The sequence below is a fragment of the Macrobrachium rosenbergii genome, chromosome 3, assembly GCF_040412425.1.
Source record: "Macrobrachium rosenbergii isolate ZJJX-2024 chromosome 3, ASM4041242v1, whole genome shotgun sequence".
Classification (NCBI taxonomy): domain Eukaryota; kingdom Metazoa; phylum Arthropoda; class Malacostraca; order Decapoda; family Palaemonidae; genus Macrobrachium; species Macrobrachium rosenbergii.
The window spans coordinates 73334971-73347369 of NC_089743.1; the positions used below are offsets into that span (position 1 = coordinate 73334971).

The 12399-nt window shown below is 34.1% G+C and overlaps 1 long non-coding RNA gene across 1 annotated transcript in view; it reads left to right on the forward strand.

Annotated features, from left to right (window-relative positions):
- Positions 1-11330, forward strand: part of LOC136825776 (uncharacterized) — a 478081-nt gene extending 466751 nt beyond the window's left edge. The window contains exon 4 of the long non-coding RNA XR_010849454.1: positions 11273-11330. This is a non-coding gene — a long non-coding RNA (uncharacterized lncRNA). The remainder of the gene's footprint in view (positions 1-11272) is intronic.
- The last annotated feature ends 1069 nt before the right edge of the window (positions 11331-12399 follow it).

Below are 12399 nucleotides of genomic sequence, written 5' to 3' on the forward strand. Positions count from 1 at the left end.
ATCATAATAATAATAATAATAATAGCCGACAAAGACTCTGGAGTAATAATAATACTAAAGTCAGTAACAATGTGACCTCAAACCGGATGTTAAGTTAAAATGGATGGAAATCACAATAGAACTTCACATTCAGCATGGAAATATATCAACAGGTTAATCTTTGAAAAACAGGAATCTCGGATTGCACAGTTCGGTGGCTGCTTCACTCCCACTGGAAAATTTGATTATCATTCCTTCTCCCGTTTTCACCGATTCCAACAAACTCTTCCGGCTATCCTCAGTCTTATTCAGTAATAAAAATAATTCATAAACTTTAACTATAGAAATTGGGCAGTTTCAGCCATAGCGTTATTGGAATAATGCCTGTTACGATACTAAATATGAGAGGATAAGGTCTATAAATGATAGTTATCAACAAAATTTACCATTGAATCTGAATGAATAAAGATGAAGTACTATTGTGATGACCACCATGACTGATTTTTTTTTTTTTTCACCGCAGGGTATACCTTAATGCTTAGGTAAACGTCTCAAGTCAATTATCTGGTTTTGGTTAGTTTTTGTTCTTTTCGTTTTGAAGTACTGAAAACCGTCCAAAAATAGTAGAGTGTCACTCTTCGATTTAGATTTCGTACTGTTTTTTTGATGATGTATGTTAAATTTGCCAGAACTGAACAAACAAACAAACAAAAATTAAAACATAAAGACCTCTAGACTGCCGAAATGCATAAAGAGCTTGGGTAATTCAAAAATCTTATTTGGCCACTAATCCAAGTTCATTTTGGCATCTAAAAAACTTAATAATGGTTTCAAGAAAATGTATCATAATTCATTGGCATAGATAAATTGAATATTGTAGTTTTCACTGCATCCAGATACAAGTAACTGGAAAACCTAGTTGATATCAGGTCAAAGGGTCTAACACGGCAATATTTCTCAGGTTACCAAGTGCCTCATCGCACCAAGTTCTATAAGATTAAAACTAGAAAACTAAATTATTCGAGACCAATAGGAATGACCAGTCTATAGATTATGCCCTTAACTTTGGACATGTAGCATTTTCATAAAACTTTATCTGGCGACAACCATGCACGTACCACTTTATTTTCATACAGAGGTACATGAATGGGAAAAAGTGGACAAAATACATAATTTGATGCATATTTCTGATTAGAGGATAACACACTGCCTTTTTATGAAGTCGTGAGACCGATTAGCTTGATATTCAGTTTCATATTTTCCTTCTACTAGCCTTTTTGTAAGAGGCTACTTACGGCATCTAATTTGTTCCCTAAACATGATAATTTCTCATCTATCAATTTATTATTTCTACAGATCTCGTGTAAGTTCAATGTTAACGATTCTTTGCTATCAAAATATGAAGATATTCAAATTTCGGAATTTAGTAGTTTAATTAAAATTACTTTACGTTCCTTTACAAGATCCAAGTTCAGTCAAATTCTCGAAATTGTGTTCCTTCAAATTTGAATGGAAAATTGTATAGATAGGCATTTAATAAAGCGGACAATGGTTTGAACTTGAATAGAATCGAAAAGTAAAAACTAATGTTTCTACCAGGCTATTATTTAACTTTGGTATATATAATATATATACACATACGCGTATATTACATCACAGGAGAAAAAATAAGACACTGGCTCCAGGTCTGAAAGGTTTAGACTATTTCTGACCCACTGACTTGGTCGAAATTGCAATATATATGCTAGGGAACAATACTGACTAACAAATATGGAAACTAACTCCAAGCCTGAAAGGTGTCAAAGTTGAAGGAGAGAGAAAACCCATTAGTGCTACGGCACAGTACTACAAGGGAGTCCTTTTCCCATAAGTATCTACTACCTTCCTTAAAACCTAAAAATTTTACAAATGTCTTTGAATTATACACACGCCTTGACTGATATTCGTGTTATAACTAGCCTTATTTTTTCACCTGTGGTGATGTATGATAATTCAATAAAAATTCACTTGTTAAAATAAACAGAACTATACAAGTTACAAATATAGAATTATCTATGTTTTTGTATATATACATATGTACGTATATATACTCAAATATTAAGCCCCTATACCACTGGAACAACCAACCAGAAAAGGGAATTATAATTGATAAGGACTTTCGTCTTGAATAGGGTTCGAACTCGGGCCTTCGGTTTAGATTGGATTTATGAAAATTAGGTAGTCAAACGAAGCACTAAGGAACTTTTAGCCATTCAGCTTTTAAGATAGGGGAAAGAAAATGTTGGAGCAGCTGGACAGGTGTCCCCTCCCTCCCAAAAAAAAAATTAAGTTAAAGGATCTAACAGTGCAACTAGGAGAAAATACCACAGTTGCACAAAGAAATAACAGTTGGGGGAGACACAGCAAAATTGAAGAAAGCGGGAAACAAAAAACTAAAAAGTAGGGAGAGCCAAGTGCCAAAGGGACGTTGCAAACGCACTTTATTAATACCTGCGAGAAATACACTGAGGGCACTATCCCTTTACGGGCATGTCTTCGGTTTAGAGAAGGATAATTTCGGCTATCGAAAGCCGTAAAAGTTAATATAGACTCTGGTACATAAATCACGCCTGTACAAGCGATAAAATTTATAGTCAGCAAAATGTTAAAGTTACCAGTGAACTATCTGGACAGAGGTGGGTCGTTACTTATTGAAAACACAAACTTTAATTCGACAGGAATATACACAGCAATTTTTACCAGGCGCCTGATTAAAGGATTAAAGGGCTATACAACAAACAATCTAACGATTCAAAGGTTACCAGAAATGAATTGCCCCACGATTACCACTACCCCAACTCCCTATGAACGTAAGACGTTTTTCGCCTGCCAAATAAAGACTAAATATAAACCAAGTGACAAGCCCTTCAGACCATAAATGAGAATTTTCTTTTCTAAGAGGAATGATTAAGGCTTACAGCAAGGGTCTCCGATTGATATCAACCCTACGTAGAACACACGCTGACTAGAACCAGATGATCTGATGTAATTATATGTAAGTGTCAGGTCCTTTTTTTGAAAAGCATGATGATTACTAATCTTTCTCCTCTGCTTTCTCATCTGTGCTCAGCATCACCTAAAGTGCAAAAATATTCTTGTTGAAGCAGAAGAAATAAATCATTAAATATCTACGAGGAGACTTAACTGCGGGAGAGAGTTTAAGAATAAATACGGTGAAAAGCAGTTGAAAATCATTGTTGTGACTAAATGATTATCTAAAAAAAAAAATTATATATAATATATATACAGTATATATATATATACATATATATATATATATATATATATATATATATATATATATATATATATATATATATATATATATGATTATTGCAACTGCTCATGTTAAACCATACCTCAGACAATATGGAAACGACCATTGTTCAAAATCAGAGTTAGCGGAACACATCTGATACTTCAGCTTCTTCTCTTTTTTGTTGTTTTCTTTTATCTATCTATATTTGTTGCTTTAAACAGAATGAAAACGAATCGAAAAGATATTTTTGTGCGGATCTAAATGGGATTCGATGATATTGAGAGAGAGAGAGAGAAAGTTAATCAGTTGTTATTCAGAGTTATCTCGGGCAGCCCCAGGTCTGCCCAGGATACCTCTGAATAACAACCGATAAGCTTCCTCTCTCTCTCTCTCTCTCTCTCTCTCTCTCTCTCTCTCTCTCTCTCTCTCTCTTCTCCCAAACACCCCCTCTACTCTCTCTCTCTCTCTCTCTCTCTCTCTCTCTCTCTCTCTCTCTCTCCCGTCTCTCTTTCCCTCTCCAACCCTCCTGTCTCCTTCCCTCATTCTTCTCCTTAACGCCCCCTCTACTCTCTCTCTCTCTCTCTCTCTCTCTCTCTCTCTCTCTCTCTCTCTCTCTCTCTGTGTGTGTGTCACCCCCTTCCCAACCTCTACCCCCTTTGGTGCCATTGATGTCTTACCCCCACAGTATTCTTTTCCAGATAGTAAGTCATTTGTATACCGAAATTAGGTATGATAAATTCGTAAAGTACATAAGTCACGAGCATAACCAGCCCCGTTTCACGGGCAGAACTAGCCCGTTTCAGGGAAGCCCTTCTTCTCACTTTGGTGCCTTTTGGTGCTAGTGATGTTTTACTCCCACAGCGCTGATTTCTAGATGATAAGTCATATATAGGCTATACCAAGTTTGTTTGAAATTGCTCAATGCGTTTCAGAGTTATTGTGGCACATACACACACACACACACACACACACATGCATCCATTTATATATTATATTTATATATTATATATATATATATATATATATTATATATATATATATATATATGTATGTATATATATTAATATATATATATATACATTTATATATATATATATATATATATATATATATATATATATATATATATATATATAATATAGATATATGTGTGTGTTTGTTCTATGAGAGAACGTGTGGGTGTTTTTATATGAGCGACTTCATTTTTGTTTTCTTGCAAGCATCCACATTTGTATACAAACAGTGACATACATACTTGTATGCATATGCATACTATAGGCGTTATGTGATTCCTTTGCCCGTCTTGTGTAGCCTAATAACACTGCCGAAGGGTTAACGTTGCACCGCCCGGGTAAAGAAAGGGCGTTACAACAGTGAATTTTTTCAGTCTTTTTCTTGAGAAAGAGGAAAGCTGGGTACGAATTTTGATCCTTTCAGCGGTTCTTTGAATCCCTCCCTTGAGGGAAGAAAGGTCCTTGCAAGCACTGAAAGGCAGGATCCCGGAGCGCTCTGAAAGCAATTGAGATACCAGTGATCCGAATCATTTCCGGCCTGTCTTGGTTTGACCAGCGAAAGTTCAAGGTCAGGGAGAAGTAGAAAGTTGTCCTGTTTCTCATTTTATGTAGGGGGAAAACCCCACGGCCAGGGAGCAAAGGCACGTATACCCTTCCTCGACTGCAGAGAAATGTCGATTGCAGTTATTGTACGCGGTGAGGAAATACTTTTATATTGATATTTACTTGCATATTCTAGATTTCGTGTATGATGGTGAATGTGGAGCTGTTAGTTGTTAGTTAAAATGTCTCAGCCAAAAAACATCTGAATTTCATCTTCATAAGTTAATGTGGCAAAATCAACTTCTTAAGTCTTCCATACCCAGAAAATATTTGCAACATCCATACAAACACTCTCACACGTACACACACATTCCACATATATTTGCATATATATATATATATATATATATATATATATATATATATATATGTGTGTGTGTAATGATATGTGTGTGTGTGTGTATTATTATATACAGTATATATATATATATATATATACGTATATATATGTATATTTCACAGTGTATGAAAAATTCTTATATATACATACATACATACATATTTATATATATATGTATATATATATATATATATATATATATATATATATATATATATAATATATACATATATGGAAATGGTTTATGTATGTGTGCATGTTCCAGCATAACCCTCAAACGCATGGAGCAATTTCAACCAAACTTGGTATACATATGACTTACTATTTGGAAAAGAGTACTGTGGGGGCAAGACATCACTTGCACCAAAGGGGTGGGGGTTGGGAAGGGGGTGACATGTAAAAATAGAGTCTCCAGTTATTTTATGACGTAACCTCGATCCGCCAAAACTTTGCAACGGCACAAGGCTTTCTGTAAAGAAGTTGGGCAACGTAATTGAAGAACTACCTTAACAGGTAAGGGAGAGGGTGAAACAGTTTTTATCCCACGGATACCACTCATTCCGATGGATCTCCCTTTTAACTTTAAGGGATTGCAATTTCCAGTGAGACTTGCGTTGTCGATCACGATCAACAAGGCACAGGGACAGCCTATTAAGTAGTGTGGAGTGGATTTGAGATCATCATGTTTTTCCCACGAACAATTTTATGTTGCTTGCTCAAGGGTGGGTTCACCCAAGAATTTGTTTATTCTTGCTAGTGATGATGAAACTAAAAATATTGTTTACAGTCAAGTTTTGTGTTAAATTAATATTATAGTGAATTTGTGAAAGATTTTACTTTGTAATTTGTATACATCATTTTTTGACAAGAATTTACCTGAAATTTGATCATAATTTATGAGAATTATTAATATAATTGTTTATTACTCAATAAAATCAACAATGAAAACCTTTATCAGTTTAAATGTGGTTTACAATACTCGCCACGGAAAAAAGTAACAGACCAAATGCTTATGTGATAGACACAGCCCCTCATTAAAAAATTACTCGCGACGAAATTACCACTTTGTTTTAAGTGTTCATTTTAAGCCAAACGTATCTTAATCATACCTTGCCAATAAAATGCAAATTTTTAAGTACCCTGTGGTATTACCATCATCATAATTATCTACTCAATCCATAAAAGAAAAACTTCGTAGTTATAGACACAACTTTGGAGATCAAGAAATAATTCATCGACGAGACGAAACAAATCCATCACCATCCGCACATGCATATTAACTGACTAAATGCTTCTGTGATAAAACTATCCCCTCATTAAAAACTTACTCGCGACGAAAATACCACATTTTTTTCAGTGTTCATCTTAAATGATCTTAATTATACCTTGCGAATAAAATACAAATTCTCAAATTGCCTTGAGTATTACCATCATCATATCTAAGTGCTTAATCATCAAAAATCAACATTTATCGATTGGTTTCACCATATTAGACAATTTCTATATTAGACCATTCAAACTTCGGCCTACACTTTCCCTCAGAAACGTGAAAGTAACCTGAAATGCGTTCGTTTACACGTACAGGAAACTGAAACAGTTGCAGCTCTTTTTACGGTGTCTAAAATTGCAATTGTGATAATAATTTAATATTATATAGCCAACGGACACTATCTTAATTAGCTGCTGGCTAAGACCGACGTCAGCATGTACGATATTTCCTTTTTATTATTCGTTCAAATTCGAATTTCCTCATTAATTCGTTCATTTCTTCTTCGTTTTTACCTTCGGAATTTGTTATCGCGACTGCTTCGTGAAGTTACGGTGATGTATTTCTTATAAAGTCGGTTTAAATGAGGTCTGAAATGAATCATCGTGCAGTTTATCTAACTACTCTAGAATTGAATAAATCAAACCACTTATCAACAAGGCAAATGAGCTGGCTTGTACTTTCCAATGCTACAGTCAGACCTTTTTCTCCAAAGTGTTTGAGATTTTTATAGACCCTTTTTACTGAAGTGTTTGAGATTTTTGTAGATCTTTTCTCCGAGGTGTTTGAGATCTTTCTAGACCTTTTCTCCGAAGTGTTTGAATTTTTTGTAAGTGGTAGAGAAACTGTACCGCTAAATTCACTGTCATACGCTCCATACCTGTTACAATTACGCGCTTTTCAAATAGTTTGTGAGTTGTCATTAGATCACTCTTACTTTCTATAATAAGTTCCCTGACTCACTGCGAGCAGTCCTACAATCCCATAACATAGATCCATGGTCCAAGGAAGTGTTTTTAATGAGTAATATCAAGCGAGGAGCATCGGCAAATACTTGTATTTCCCTGGAATTATCCGCAGGATTAACAAATAATGGATTAGTTACGCCAATGCGTATCAAATTCCATAACATTATATTTGTTGCCCCAAGTCATTAACCATACCAACTTTAGGAAATCCAGCTCTTGCTATTTTAATAATAAATTTTAAATAGGAGAATTTTAGTTATATCGGTGTCGAAGTTATAGTGAATAAGTTGTTTCCAAGATCTGACCTTTTACAAATTGCACTTTTGATCTAGGATAATATAAAGTGTCTGTGCCTTTATCATAACTCCATCTTTATGCGACACTACACACGTCGTCCATAGGAAATCTAAGGAAGATCTCCATTTTTCCTATTTTCAAAGTGCCCGTTTACTGCACAAGAGTTGGCTCATATCGCTTAAACTGTCTCAGTTGCAGCAAGAAAGAGAAAAATATAAAGCCGCTATTACGGACAATATCGATATGAAGTATGTGGAAGCAAGAAAGGTCTACGCTGTGTTTGTTTGTAAACGAACTGGTTAGTCCAGATATCACCAATTTTGGGTCTAAATACGTGAGAAGACCCATCACACACACACACACACACACACACACATACACACACACACACACACACATATATATATATATATATATATATATATATATATATATATATATATATATAACACATAAAACACATATATATATATAGTTTTGGTGTGTGTGCATACTCTCTATATATAATATATATATATATATATATATATATATATATATATATATATATATATATATATATATATACATACACATGCACAGTCACACATATAAACATATATGCATGCGTAAATGTATACAAGAAATGTATACGTTTAATGCATATATATGCATAGATATGTACAGAAACTCCTTACTTAAGTATGGGTATATATACGCGTATCAACACACTCATACTGTACTCTTACTTTTTTGCAAATGTTTGGATATGCGATTTAGAGCTTGTCTTCGTAATTCTTTAGTTGTATAAGTCAGGAATGATGAAAAACTAAGTTGGTGGATTTTTCATATTTCACTTTCTTTTCCTGACTAAATATCATTTGGCCAGCCATGGTCACCTTGGTTCCTTCGTCACAGAAAAGTTGTCCTAATTTATCTTAAAAACATTTATTTTTTAAATTCACTTTCCATTATCCTCCACGACTGTGCATCATTACGGTTCTATCATTGTGTTTAGTGCCATTGACTGGTGCCTTGTGACTTCAGAATTACTTTTTATTACTTTAGTCGACAAACTCGGACCTGCTTTTAAATAATATTGTTGTTGGTCAAAATCAGCTTTTACTGGTTAATTTTTTTATATTTTTTTTGTATTGACTCGTGCCCCAAAAGAACAATGCTCTAGTTTATAACTGTTTATAATTGACTTAGAATATAGTCACATGGGTTTTTATTATTGCATACATACAAACGCACGTATATACACAAAGACATGTACTTGATATACCATATTTCTTTATAGGGTTTAATCAAAGCTTTTCTTCTGATAAATGACCCGGCTTTAATTACCAACTAGGATTCCTTTTAACACCATTGTCAGGTGACTGTAACTGCACTTTCTGTTTTGATCTTTCTTAAGACATTCCAGTCATACTTTTGTGGCTGTAAGTCGCTTTTATTTTCATGGTCTTCCAGTTCACATCGGACCTTGCAGTCCAACACATATTTGGAGAATTACTGAACTCTAGGGTCAACGAACTTCATCAGTGTATATATGTCTCTCACAAGGTAAAGATTCCCGCCTATATGCCTTTTCCCATTAGATGCGGTGGTTACAGAAACTGATAGCCCTCTGGTTCTTAGCTAGTATTTATGGGTGCGGCTGCTAACCCTAAACACTGCTTAGGTCAACATAGTCACAACGGATTTTGAATGGAACTTTCCTAGATTGTTCTGCCTTCCTCGGAAACCTAAATTCTTTTCTTTCCTTTGTGTAGTGAGCATCCAAATTACTATGTACTATAGCCATGGCTGTTTAATATTTTTGCGTAAGAAGAATGAGGAAAAATTGGTGGAAGAAAAGATGTAGATGTAAGTTTGTGGGACAAGACAAGGATATGTGAGTGGAGTATGGAGTGAGCGGATATGTAGATGATACAAGGGAAATTGGCATTATGACGATGAGCTGGAGAGACTGATAGAAGAATTTGAAAACGTTCGTAAGAGGAGAGGGTTGGCTGTGGTTTCGATAGTTATTGGAAGAAAGAAGATGGTGAAAGAATGAAAGCGACTAACTTGAGTGTGTATTTGCAAGGAAATGTAATTGATGTAGGTGCCAACTGTGGATGCTGAATGCAAATGAGAGAAAAATGGTGGAAGCTGTTGAGATAAGATGTTTCCACAGTGCAAGCAAGATAAGAAGCTTCGAGGAAGTGAATATAATAATACCACATTCTGGTAGATAGGTTAACACAGTTGAATAAGTGGATTAGAACATTTTCTTTGGTCATCTAGAGAGAGTTAAGGGTGACAGACTGGTGAATAATCGAGAAAATCTGATGTTTTGGGAGGAAGAACTAGATGATGACCTAGAAAGTGGTGCCTGGATATGGTGAAATGGGCAGAGAAACAGTATGGCTATTACTGCAATACGAGTTTTCGGCTGGGGGTTCATCTTTGATACAACAGGTAAAAGACAAAAGTGGCAATAACCTGTTGTCTTGGTCACATTCTGTATAAGTGGAAAAGGCTCTCTCTCTCTCTCTCCTCTCTCTCTCTCTCTCTCTCTCTCTCTCTCTCTCTCTCTCTCTCTCTCATATATATATATATATATATATGTATATATATATATATATATATATTTATATATATATATATATATATATAATATATATATATAAATATACATATATATATATATATATATATATATGATATATATATATATATATATTATATATATATATATATATATATATATACTGTATATATGACAGTTTCAAGACATTCATTTATTTTTACATTTAAGTATTAAGACACCAACAAGACTGATATCGAATTCACTTTACCCGGGGAATAATTTGGACCTCAAGGGGATTTGTTATTATGAGCACATCTTCCCTGACCAGGATTCGAACCTGTGCCTTGTGTACGTACGTATTGTTGGGTTGATATCATTCACATACAAACCACCAAGGCATAAGTTCGACGTCTTGTTGGGGCAAAATGTGCTTACCATACATAGTTCTGCTTGATTGTAAGTTATTCTAAAGGTAAAGTGAATTGGTATTAATGGGCTATACGTAGCGTCAAAATAGCACAGGTAAACGGAACAGTGCAGGAATCCTGATCGGTTTTGCGTCTAGTTTAAACATCTTGAATATGCCATTGCTGAATTTGGAGCCGGTCAGGATTTATATCGTTTCCATTTTTCCATATGGTAATATATATGCGTATATATGTGTGTGTGTGCGTGTGTGTATGTATGAATGTGTTTATATGCATGTGCGTGTGAGTTGCCCGCACGCGTTTGTATTTGTTGTTCATATCTCACATCTATTCTCAAAGTTAAGCCTAGAATTTTTTGTTTTGCTGATAATATTCTTCTGAGATGTATTAACAGCCAGCTTCCTTTATGTGATGGTGTTCTCTCTCTCTTGGCCTGATTTTCAGCCAAATAATTTGTAGCAGAAAAATCATAAAATAAATTATCTCCCTTAAATTTATCTTTGATACCTTTTTTTTCAGTGTCGTCATAAATAGGGTTTCACGTACTATTCTACTTTTTCAACCTTGCTGATATGAATGGTGAGAGAAGATGTTATCAGTTTCAGTTTTAATTCAATAAATGGCAGAAAATGACTTTTATTAGACAATGATTCATGTATACCTGTATTTTGTGATGGCATTTTTCACATTAATTTTCTTATCATAGTTTTTGTTTGCATTTGCATTGAATTTCATTTGAAAACCTAAAAGTGCAATGACCAAAAAAAAGTATTCAGTTAAGGAGAATTGGTTCCTATTGGAAATGATCACGGATAAATTGAGAAAGGGTGCAATTTAATTTTATTCCTGAAATACTGAAGTTACAAAAAAAAATTAGGTCAGAAGACAAACTCGATTCGATAAAATTGCCAGTTTATAGGAGGAAGAAGTGAATATTAGGTAGGAAAGGTTGAATGTATTTGCAGATTTATTGACAAACTGCTTGGGCAATCAAAGAAAAAGAATATATATATATATATATATATATATATATATATATATATATAGATATATATATATATATGATATATATATATATAGATATATATATATATATATATATATATATATATATATATATATATATATATATATATAATAATATATACTGTACAGTATATATTTGCAATTTGTGGAGTTTGCTTTTATAAGTACGATAATTACTTGTTGATTTGTTGATAGGGTGAACCATGTTAGGTAGTTGCTACAGAAATAATTATTAGATTCTCTGGAGAATATTTTACAGAAATTAGGTGACTACAATTGGCTTACTTGGTTTTAATCCGATATTTGAAATAAAAAGATGCGTTCATGCTGGCTTGTTATGTAGCTTTTTGGTTTAGATTCAGGGAAATTCTTCTCTGACGCCTTTTTGTGAGGTCGTTAAATGGAAATCTCCATTACTAGGCTTGATTTTTTTTAGGAAAGTCATGTTTGGTGAAAATGGACGAAACACTGTTTTCGTTTTTCGTGGTGTAATAAAGCTTGAATGAATTTCGGTGTTACGTTATTCCATGCGAAATTTTGTGTACTGAAGCTCAAAGCCGCTTACCGGGAGACCGGTAAGCGGGATAGCACACTGACACTAATGCATTGTAAAAAGAGCT